The 11,048-nt window shown below is 48.0% G+C and overlaps 1 non-coding gene across 1 annotated transcript; it reads left to right on the top strand.

The window, feature by feature from the left end:
- The first annotated feature begins 10,614 nt into the window (after positions 1-10,614).
- On the top strand, positions 10,615-10,718 carry LOC120100175 (U6 spliceosomal RNA). The gene has a single exon (XR_015655704.1). It is a non-coding gene; the product is annotated as a U6 spliceosomal RNA (small nuclear RNA).
- Positions 10,719-11,048: the final 330 nt, after the last annotated feature.

Here is an 11,048-nt window from a genome sequence, read left to right as displayed (position 1 = left end):
CCTTTGTAGACATAAAACCATCCTATTATCATATACCTGTCAAAAGAGGAGAGAGAATCAGACCGATGTTCTCTGCCTTTTATGCCTTGAGAAGAAAAAAAAAAACGAGTCAGTTATTAGCATCTTTCCAGCTGGAATTCAAAATGAAACAAAACAAGCCCTCAAACAGCCGCATTGCCGACAAGCTCTCCATGGGTGAGGACTGCCCTGGGCTGTTCCAGTGGTCTGTCCTCTGCCCCGGCCCAGACAGAAGCCAGGAGCTCAACTCACCTCAGAAAGGGTGCTTCTTCACAGTCAGTGTGTGTGGTGACAGGGATAGCTCTTCTCAAAGTCCATCCTCAGCCCTGAGGGAATCCCTTCTGTCATCCAGAAGGAGATTGGGTGGCGATTTGGAAAGAGGAGTGTGTGGAGAGAGAGACAGAGGGAAGGAAAACATTTCATTTTCAAACCTATGGATCCCCCTTTTTTTGAACAAGGGGTCCTTTATTTTCACTCTTTGATGAGTCTGTTGTTTTACAAAATTGTTCTGGGGTGTGGGAGCCCAAGGGGTCTTTGGCTCCCGTGGGGAATGCTGAAGCAGCTATGAGGCAGTGAGGCCACTAATTATAACAGTTGCTATCTACAAAGATCCACTAAGCCACTCTTGAAACCCCCTCACAGAGTCTCTACACGCCTATTTTACAGATAAAGACATTCAAGTCTCAGTTGGGCTAGGTGACACGCTCAGGAGAATGAGAGCCAGTCCTTTAAACCCCGCCTTCCATGTCTGAAGAGCGGCTGCAAATTTGAGAACGACTTTAAAGCAGTGCCGCCCCCCCCCCCCCCCCAAGCTGGGGACCGAACCCAGGGCCTTGCGCTTGCTAGGCAAGCGCTCTACCACTGAGCTAAATCCCCAACCCCAGCAGTGTTTTAAAGTGGAGAAGGAGCTGTATCCATAAGGGGATCCTGGGGTAGATACGGGACTTCCAGGGGTATCTCCCTTGAGGACCCAATAGGTCCCAGCATGTCCTGGGATGACCCATTTCCCTCAGGTTTCTTGGACTTGGCTGTCTGTAAGAATCTGTACTCCATTGTTTTCTGGGATGGATGGCTCATGGACACCGGTTTACCAGGTCCCGAGTTGAAAGACACATCCCTGCAGAGAGTTCCTGGAGGGGCAGACACCCGCTCCATCCCTGCAGATACTGGAATCTGGAAACCGTCATGCACTGTCTTTCATGGGCAGACGTGTACCCTGCAGAAGGCAGGGATTTGGGTGATGCTGACAATAAAGTCTAATTTTACCTCCATATTGCAAGCGGCTCCGTAATTCCATATAATTATATTAACTGGAAAAGCATGCCCGCCTCCCATAGACAGGACTGGATTATTTTGCAGGCTCGGATCATGGTTTCCGTCCCCTTTGCCCAGAGAGGTCTGTTTTACAGCTTGAGCTCCGAGAAACAGCCACACTCCGCTGCGGCATGCGTCTACTGCCGTTTACTCGTGGGTGCTTTCACATAAATAAAAAGGGTGCTAAAATGTGTGTGTGGGGTGCATTTAAAGATGAAGTCCCCATGGCTGGAGCTGAAGCAGGTGTGGAGGAGCTGGAGGATGTGGTACTGTCCTGGGAGGCTCTCCACACCAGGCTTTTGTATCATATGCCTGACATTTTGGCTTTCTTCTGTTCTTCTCCGCTCCGAACCGAGGTGCCCACATGCAAAAAAACATGGGTGAGAATGGTTGGCTCTGGCGATCAGGGTGAACAGTAAATAAGAAAATGAGAAACTCGAATTTGGTGACGTCAGGTCCTTTTTATTACTTTCCCCTTATTTGTCCCCCACCCCCAAACCCCAACACAAAGAGAACCTCCGTCAGATGCCACATCATCTCTGGTTTGGATATGGTCCGAGAAAGAATGCTCCAAGATGGTATTTTTTTTCCTCCAAGAAAGGAACTATGAAGGTGTTTATAAAATGAAACTAATGAGATTTGGAGCACAGTGTTACCTGATATTAAGCTGTTTTGATGAGGGAGGCAAATTGCTGTGGTTAACAAATGTAAAACCATCACTTTTATTGATACAGGTTTGTGTATGTGTGAAATTAATCAAAGCGTGGGCGATGATGAACGGTTTCTGTGGAACTCTGTCAAAGGTTAAGAGCTAGTTATTTTTAAGAATGACATGAATCTAGGAGAGACAGTGATTGCCTAAATGACCATTGTAATTACCAATTACTTCTCGAAGCAGAGAATGTATTCACGGCGTGCAGTCCTCTAAATACTGAGAGGCATTAGCCCATTTACGTACTAATGCACATAATTTAGCTCCTGAAAAGGGCAGATGGGAACACAATGAAAGATATAATAGATACCGTCTAATGTCATTCCATAAGGATATTGGACTCATCAAAGATGAATATTACTTTATGTCAGATTGTTTTTTTTTTATAAACCGGTCAAAATATATTTCATCTTATTTTTTGCACTCGGTATTTGGGTGACAGTGTCGACAGCATCTTTGTAATCTAAATTTAGGCATCCCCGGGACTGAGCCCTCACCCTCCTGGGGATGGGGACAGAGTGGTTACCTTTGGGAGCCGCATGCAGGAAATGGCATATTTGTCCTTTCTGGGGGAGGGCTTCTAGGAGTAGGTAGGAGACACAGCAGCATTGCAAAGTCATGGGGAACAGGGCTGGGAGCCCACCTCGTTGTTTTTTGGACACAGCATCTCTAAATGCTCCTGAAGGCGACGTTTCCCTGTCACAGGTGTTGAGCACTGGTCTCCAGGTACAGGGGGGAGGGGGAGGGAAGTGCCTTGTGCCCACGCTGAACTTAATGCCATATTTGGATTGATATAATGATGGCAGAGATCTTGTTTCCCGATGCTGCAGAATCAATGTAATAACAGTAACAGAAATATTATTTAGTTAGTACAGTTCTGCTGGCATAATGTAGTCACGCTTTCAGCAAAATGATGGAAAATATAAACATTTAATCAGCCCTTATTCACAAAAAAGCCGAAAAATTAATCATGTTTAAATTCTGTGTCTTCGGGAAGCAATTCAGATGCTAAGCAATTCAGTTTTTTTTTAATTTTTATTTTTCTTGCCTTTTTTTTTTCTTTCAGATTCACCACCACTGATAACCTAGTGCCGGTCTCAATTATAGTCTCCTTGGGAAAGTCTCAACTGCTCACGTCTGCCAAGACTCGGTGACTCCAAGCTGTGGATTTGGTCTATGTCCCTCTGAGTGGGTTGCAGCGTGTCTCATTTTCTCCTTTCTGTTACCCATCAAGGGCAGGGGGTTATATAATACCCTGTCAAAACAGGCAGCCACCTGCTCCCAGACTGCTGGCTGGGTGGTGGGGGCAGGGCTGAGCTGTTTTCAAGGATAGTCGGGGTGCACAAATGCCTACTGTGTGTGGGATCTATGCCAGGCAGAGACCTACTCCGCCTTGCAAAGGTTCTTCAAGGTCATGGCCAGAACCCTCTCGAGTCCTGAGTCCCTGTGCACACAAGGGACTGTGGGGGAGGGTCAGAGGGAAAAATGGGGGAAATAGGGGGACAGCTGGAGAGACTGAGAGAGGACAAGAGCAGGAGAAGGGGGGGGGAGGAGAGAGAAGACTCTGCCAGATTCAGGGTCAGACATCTTGGCCAGATGACCCTGAGAATCACTTCCCATTTCTTTGCTTTCCGAATCCCTATAAATTGAACCAGGAAGAGATACAAGTAAGACAGTACAGGTCTCCTGCGCCATTAACTACATGGGATGCCTCTCTTTCTGCGGTGCCTGGGGCTGCCTGGAGAGCCTCCTCCACCTCCTTGCCTGCCTAACAATGCCAAGGCTTCCTTCTGATTCTTTGGGTTTCTGCTTGCATCCATCCACCCTTCCAGGTGGGGTTTTCCCTTTTTGTTTCCCCTTTACACCAGAGGCTCCCACGTGGGGCCAAGCACGCAACTCCTTCCCTTGGAGGCATTTGGCAACATCTGGGGACATTTTGGGTCATCGCATATGGGCATGTTCTGGGCATCTCAATCGTAGCGGTTCCTAGCTGCCTCTGCAACGCACAGGCTCCGTGTGGCTTCTCCTTCTGCCCATCACTAAGCCTTCACTCTCAACCTTCTTCAGCCTTCACTTGGCTTGAGTGAGTGAAGATAGAGAGACTGGGTACAGGGAACCACCATAGTTCCCATCAGCAAAGACAGGTGGTCTCCTGATGGCCATGGTATTCCTTGTTCTCTGTTGAGCCCACTTCTCTGTCTTTACCCCATACAGTAACTGCCTCACAGCCCACAAGAGGCTCCATCTGCTGGAGGACAGAGCAGGAACACCTGCTCCATTTGCTGTTACACTGTGACTGCTCTCTGTAGGTGATGTCTGGAGCAACCCATGGACCATGCTGAGAACTCTGGACTGGAGAACACAGCCTGCTACATCTTTCCCCTGGGCGATTTTCAGAAAGCAAGGGAACGCTCTTAATCTCCCTGTGTTCCAAGCCTAGTGTCTTGGGGGAATGCCCAAAGGGGTGTCTAATACAACTGCTCAAGATTTTCCCAGGATTCCCTGCAACACCCCCTTGTATAGAGATAAAAAGGAGGGAGGGAGGGAGGGAGGGAGAGAGAGAGAGAGAGAGAGAGAGAGACAGAGACAGAGACAGAGAGACAGAGACAGAGAGAGACAGGGAGGGGGAAGGGAAGGAGGGAGGGAGGGAAGGAGGGAGAGAGAGAGACAGAGAGAGAGAGAGAGAGAGAGAGAGGATGAGAGAGAGAGAGAGAAGCTAGACTTTGGGGTAGGAGCATACGTTTTTATTTCTATTTTTCATCTTTATTTCTGGACCCTGGAAAAAACCCTGTCTTGTTTTGTCCTTAAGCTGAATTAGGAAGAACAGTTTGGAATCTCTGTCACTCTGTCCTAGTGTGGGCTTGAGGCCAATGGGGACTTGACAGGCAGGAGGTCCATGGAGGTAGAGTCCACAGGGGAAAAGGAGAATGGAGAAGTAGTGCTCTGGCTTTAATGTGCTCCCACAAAGTCCTGTGTTAGAAACAAAATCTCAAGCATGGTGGGGTCTTCGGGGAGGTGTTTGTGTTCTGAGGGTTCTACCCTCACTCGAGGATTAGTGCATTCATTAAGGGAGCTGGCGGAGGGAGCCTAGCTCCCTTGTCCTTTTGCCATCTCCACTGTCCCCTTGTAGAGAAGATGGGAAGTTCAAGGTGCATCTTAGAAGCAGAGACACGCTGTCACCAGACACCAAGCCTGCCTGCACCTTGATCTTGTATTTGACCCAAACCATGGGTGCCCTGTCCTAGCATACAGACAGATAACCCCACCACTCTCATTTCAGGTTTGTGGGGAAGGGGGGCATTTTCAGTATATCTGGAAGAGTTGAGGAACACAACAGGGTAAGGGGAACAACCCACAGACCATGAAGGATTTTCAAGATCTTAACCCCTTGCCTCTGATACTGTGACTGAGGGTCCCTTGGTGCCAAAGTGCATACAGCAACTCAACACGGAGGGAGAACATGGTGTTACCTAGGCGAATACAAGCCTTGCACGACCAGGGCTGCTTCAGAAGTGGAACGGGGCAGTGTGAAGAATGTGAGAACAGGACGGTTAAGTCCATTGCAGGCAGGAACACTGTGATTCAGGGATGGGGCCATCATCCCCTTAATCCTGCTAAGGGTGTCCACCCTCAGGCAGAACATCTCTGGGCTGTGGCTTAGGGCTAGCCACAAGGAAGAGCTGCAGGGCTCAGCCAATTAGAAAGGCTTTGCTTTTGGGGTGGGTGGGTAAAGAAAATCCCTAAAGGCTAAGCAGCAAATTCCCTACCAGCTTTTCCCCTAGGGAGGGCCTTGAAGTCTCTGGGGGGGGGGAAGCTAGACATGAAAGCACCTCCTAATTTACGTCCCTAACTACCTCAAGACCTAGAGTAACAGTTGAGAATCACATTAGTGTCTTTTATTGTGTCTAATTTTTACCCAGATGGTTTCTGCTGTGCTGGACGAAGAAGACTGTTTTCCTCGCTGTCTTCATATCTGGGGACTTCATAGGTCTGGCCATGGGTATCCCCCTATTTGTATATTCTTTAGAGAGACCAAATGTCTAACCGTTTTTCTCCTTCACTTAAGAACTGGCTTCCCCCCTTCCTTGGAGGGGAACCTGGTCTTATTGTACGAGCCATGGCTCTGAGTTCTATGAGCCATGGCTCTGAGGTCTTTGGGGGTATGACTGTGTCTTCACCCAGCACTTGTGTGCTGGGATGATGATTGAGTGTTGGTCTCTTTTCCTTCGTCTTTGCCAGCCTGCAAGCATGCTCAAGAGATAAACCCAGGACTGGTCGTAGACTGGACCCTGCCTCGCAATGCCAGGGCAGTTCTCAGCTCCTGTCCATGGACGTTCCCAAAGCCCCACTGAGTGACTCCTTTGCTGGCCCAGGAGGCTTCTGAACCCAAGGGCTGGTTGATGTACTCTAGAAAACACAGGCCAGCAGCTGCAAGGTGCCCTTCCCTGGCAGTCTTGGCCTTGACCTCTCTCTCAAGAGCTTAAGGATTTGAAAGACTAAAACCTACCCTTTCCTGCTTCAGAGACCCAGAGAGGCTAAGCAAGTCATTAGGGCCACTCAGTAGGCACCTAGCTACAGGTGAGTGGGGACTGGACTTGCATTTATCTCTTGAGGGTACCTCTGAAAGAGATAAAGCTCATTTAGTTTCCCCACTTTCCCCCTCTCTCCTGTACTCCCCTCTTATGGGGAAAACTTGACACATTTAATTTATGTTCTTCTTTTCTTTTTGTCTGTTGTCTCTGCCTTGATGGAGGCACAGAGATTCAATGGACACATCTTTCAGTCTAGACTGCAGAGAGTGACCCCAGGGATCTCTGTCTATAGCACTCTGTGTCCAAGTGTGGTCAGAGAAACCTGTCCTAGGAGGACCTTCCTCAAGGCCAGATGCAGGGATGAGGACAGGAGCCTCTCAGACATGAGCTGTAAATGAGGCAGTGGCTGGAGGGAGCTGGCGGCCCAACCCCAGTTCCTCTGCTTTTGGGTAGCACCTATGTGAGTGGGCATAGCCATCTCTTAATTATCTAGAGAGTTCTATGTTTAATAAATTGTCTTCTTTCGGAGGATAAAATCAACGTCTCTGAAAAGAGATTTTGGAAGTGTTTCAGGAGAATAGATGGGGTGAACAGCCCTTCCTCCCTTCTGATTCTTAACCAGTTCAGCACCCACGACAATGGGTTGCAGCATGCCCAGGTCACCATGGCAACAGGAGGGCACGGAGCACACTGTCCCTGGAAAATGGGTTTCTGGGCCCATGTGCTGTCTCCAGGTTGTCCCAGCAGAGCAGCTGTATCAGCTCCCCCTGAATTTTCTTATTTTTGCCGTTAGTGAACAGAGACTTGGAGCTACGGGCTGGCCCTCTCCTCTCTCCTCCCCTTTCTAGTGTCAGGAATTGAACCAAGGGCCTCTAAGGACTGATGTCTCCAAATGTCGCTACCTCCCTGAAGACCACTGTGCTGCCATTAACTCCTGCACAATGAGACAGGCATTTAGAACTCCCCAAGTCCAGAGTTCTTGCCCCCAGTGCAGGTTCTGCAGGCCATGATGGTGTGGGACTCAGACCTTAGTGACTTGGTACCTAGGCACCTGCACTGGAGCCCTGTGTCCTGCTGGCCAAGAACTTCCACTAAGCTGAACCAGGGCAAATGTGGTCCCTGCCCCCTCTCCCTTGCTCACCCTGAAGGTTGTGGTTCATTCCTAACTCTGAGTAAATCCCACAGTTGGCTACAGCAGATGCCCTACTTTCTCCTAGAGATGACTAGGGTATGGATGTCAGCCCACTGGCACCTTCTGAAGCGACAGCAGCATCAAGGCCTTCTGCTTCCTGGTAGGTCATTGTCTCTGCCATGTTCACTTGCTGATATTGTGCAGCCATTGTCCACAATGGTATAAGCCTGAGGAGTCATGTGGCAACCACGTTTCTCAATCTGTCTACCTCTCACCTTCTTTCTTCCCTCCCCTCCTCTAGTACTTTGCTGAGACTACAAAATTAAATGTACTTTATGTCACATTCTCAACTGCTATCTATAACTCACAAAAATATATATTATATATATACTATATATATACACCCACCCATCCATCTGTCCATCCATCTGTCCATCCATCCATTCATCCATCCATTCATCCACCCATCTAATCTACCCATCCATCCATCCATCTATTCACCTATCCATTCACTCATTTATCCATCCACCCATACATCATCCACCCATCCATCCATCCATCCATCCATCCATCCATCCATCCATCTATCCACCCATCCATCCATCTATCCACCCATCCATTCATCTATCTACCCATCTATCCATCTGCCCACCCACCTGTATATCCACTCATCCACCACCCAACAATCTACCCATTCACCCACCCATATACCCAACCACTCATCTACTTATTCACTGATCTATACTCCAATCCATGTACTCACATATCCAATCTTCCATCTGTTTCTCAATATCCATCTCTTCCTTTTTAATAAATGTAATTAGTATCTACTTCATCTTCTACACTATGAAAGCAAAGGCCATCTGATAACTAGGTCCATGTATAGTCTCTTCCCCAGTATTTGTTTACTGGTTACTTTTGTGTGTTCCCAGGAATGACTGCAGCAAGATGTCCTCATGTGCACCGATGACAGAGCTATCCCTCTCTTCATCAGTGCATCAGCCTCTAGGTTTCCACTCTATGAGCACTTGGGGTCCTGTCTTTGATTTAGAGCAAATTTACAGATGATCCCCCAACACACACACACACACACACACACACACACACACACACACACACAGACAAAGACACACACACACACAGAGACACAGAGACACAGACACACACACACAGACACACACAGACACACACACAGACACACACACACATCAAGAACTGGCTTGTCTGAGAACAACCAAGGACAGAAAATTGAGCCTCTGCCTCCAGTGGAAATGCAGATTTCCTATTGAAATACAAATCCTTCCTTTCAAAAGGTCAGCTGGAATGGGACTTAAAAAAGAATTGCAGCTGGTTTCCATAGGACACTGGAAACAAAAACGTCCCATCCAAGAATACTCTCTGGCCCTGTGCCCACAGCGTCTTCTTCTGATTCAATCGGCTGCACCAACGTTCCCTTCTAGCCTCCTCCTTGTGTGTCTGGAGATAGATGGTCAGACAGAGACTACTGCTCAGGTGGCCTGTATGACAAAGTAGATCTTCCCAGGACAGTAGTATGGGACCAGGGTCTCCTCCTTTACCTACTGCTATTCCTAGACAGGGTTGGCTTGGTCACATTCTGTTTCCCTGCCATTGTCCCTTACCCACTTCCCTCTTACCCTCCCTTCCTTTTAGATCTTATTTTTACACAGAGTTGCACAATATCAGGGTGATTCAGAACTCTGAACACTCATGCCTCTACCTCCCTAGTGCTGGGAATGCAGGCACGAGTCACCCATAATTCCCCGCCAGTCTATTTCTTGGCATTCTAGTGTCAAGTTTTGGTCGAGAATGATCATCCTCTATCCATGCTGGAGTGGCCATGGCCCTCAATAAATGTTTTCCCCATTCTTTTATGGCCACACTTGATGCTGCCCCACCCCCCTGCCCCATTTCAGGTCCTTCCAGGTCCTACTCCCTGGCCTTTAGAGACATTTTCACAGCCTCCTGTGGGCCTCCTGGCTCTACCTGGCTGGTGGTGGAGCAGGAGAGACAGTCACACCATCAGGCAGGCCTGTGTGCTTATTTGTTGATCCACACCTACCTCGTTCTGGAAGCATTTAATGTGAATGGCAAAAATACATTCAGTAGAATAGCATTAAAATATATAACAGCTTAGGGTGAAGAGAAAACAAGGCATGAGCGGAGACTGAGGCCATGGGGTAAAGCCCAAGTAGAAAGTGATATTTGGGAAGGTTGTGGGCCTGGTAGGTAGGGGCTCTATTAAGTACGGTTATTGGAAACTTCTGTACAATACGGAGAACTGGCTCTCAGTACAAACACACATGGTTTTACTTCATAGTAAGGATTGTGTCAGAGTCTTTTAAAAGGAACTAGCAACCACATCTGCAGAAGACACGCAGGTTCTGAAGATGCCTTGGGCACAACATGGAAGGAGAGGCTATGGGGTACTATCAGCCAACGTAGATTCTGAAAACCCACTTTGCATGTGTTCCTGGGCACCTGAATGGCAGCGCTCCTCTGTAGCCTTCCCTAGGTCAGCTGATAAGACATGAATTGGCCCGATCTCCTGGCTCCCCCTCTATATGGTCCCTGTCACAAGCCATGAGCCCAGAGGACTTTTCCTCCCTTAAATTGGCTCTTGTCAGGTATTTTATCAAAGTGCTACAGAGTGGGCTGGAGAAATGGCTCATTGGTGAAGAGCACTGGCTCTTATGCAGAACCTAGGTTCAATTCCAAGTATCCATATGGTGCCTCATTACTGCCTGAAACTCCAACTCCTTTGGCCTCCGTGGGCACTGCATGCACATGGTGCAGACTTTCATGCAAGCAGAACACTCACCACGGAATATAAAAATAAATAAATCTCTTTTGGGAAGTGGCACGAAGTAACTTTTTAAAAGACTTGTGTGCTCGCTTCGGCAGCACATATACTAACATTGGAACAACACAGAAGTTAGCATGGTCCCTGCGCCAGGATGACACGCAAATTCAGGAAGCGTACCATGGTTTTTTTTTAGTTCCTGCCCTAGCGCCATTTCAGGATGGATTATGGTATGGGAATATAAGTGAAATAAACACTTTTCCTCCTTAAAAATACAAAAAGGATTTGTTTATTTTACTTTATGTGTATGAATGTTTTGCCTGCATGTATGCACTCCTTGCGAACGCCGGTAGGATCCCCTGGAATTAGGGTTACAGGTGGTTGTAAGCTACCATATGGGTACTAGGAATTAAACCCAGGTCCTCTGCAAGAGCAACATGTGCTTTAACCCCTGAGGCAACTCTCCGGCCCAGACACGAATCATTTAACAGATTTATATATAGTCATAGACCCAGCCCT

The sequence above is a fragment of the Rattus norvegicus genome, chromosome 1, assembly GCF_021556685.1.
Source record: "Rattus norvegicus strain SHRSP/BbbUtx chromosome 1, alternate assembly SHRSP_T2T, whole genome shotgun sequence".
Lineage (NCBI taxonomy): Eukaryota > Metazoa > Chordata > Mammalia > Rodentia > Muridae > Rattus > Rattus norvegicus.
The sequence above is the reverse complement of the archived record's forward strand: the minus strand, read 5'-3'. Positions and strand labels throughout refer to the sequence as shown.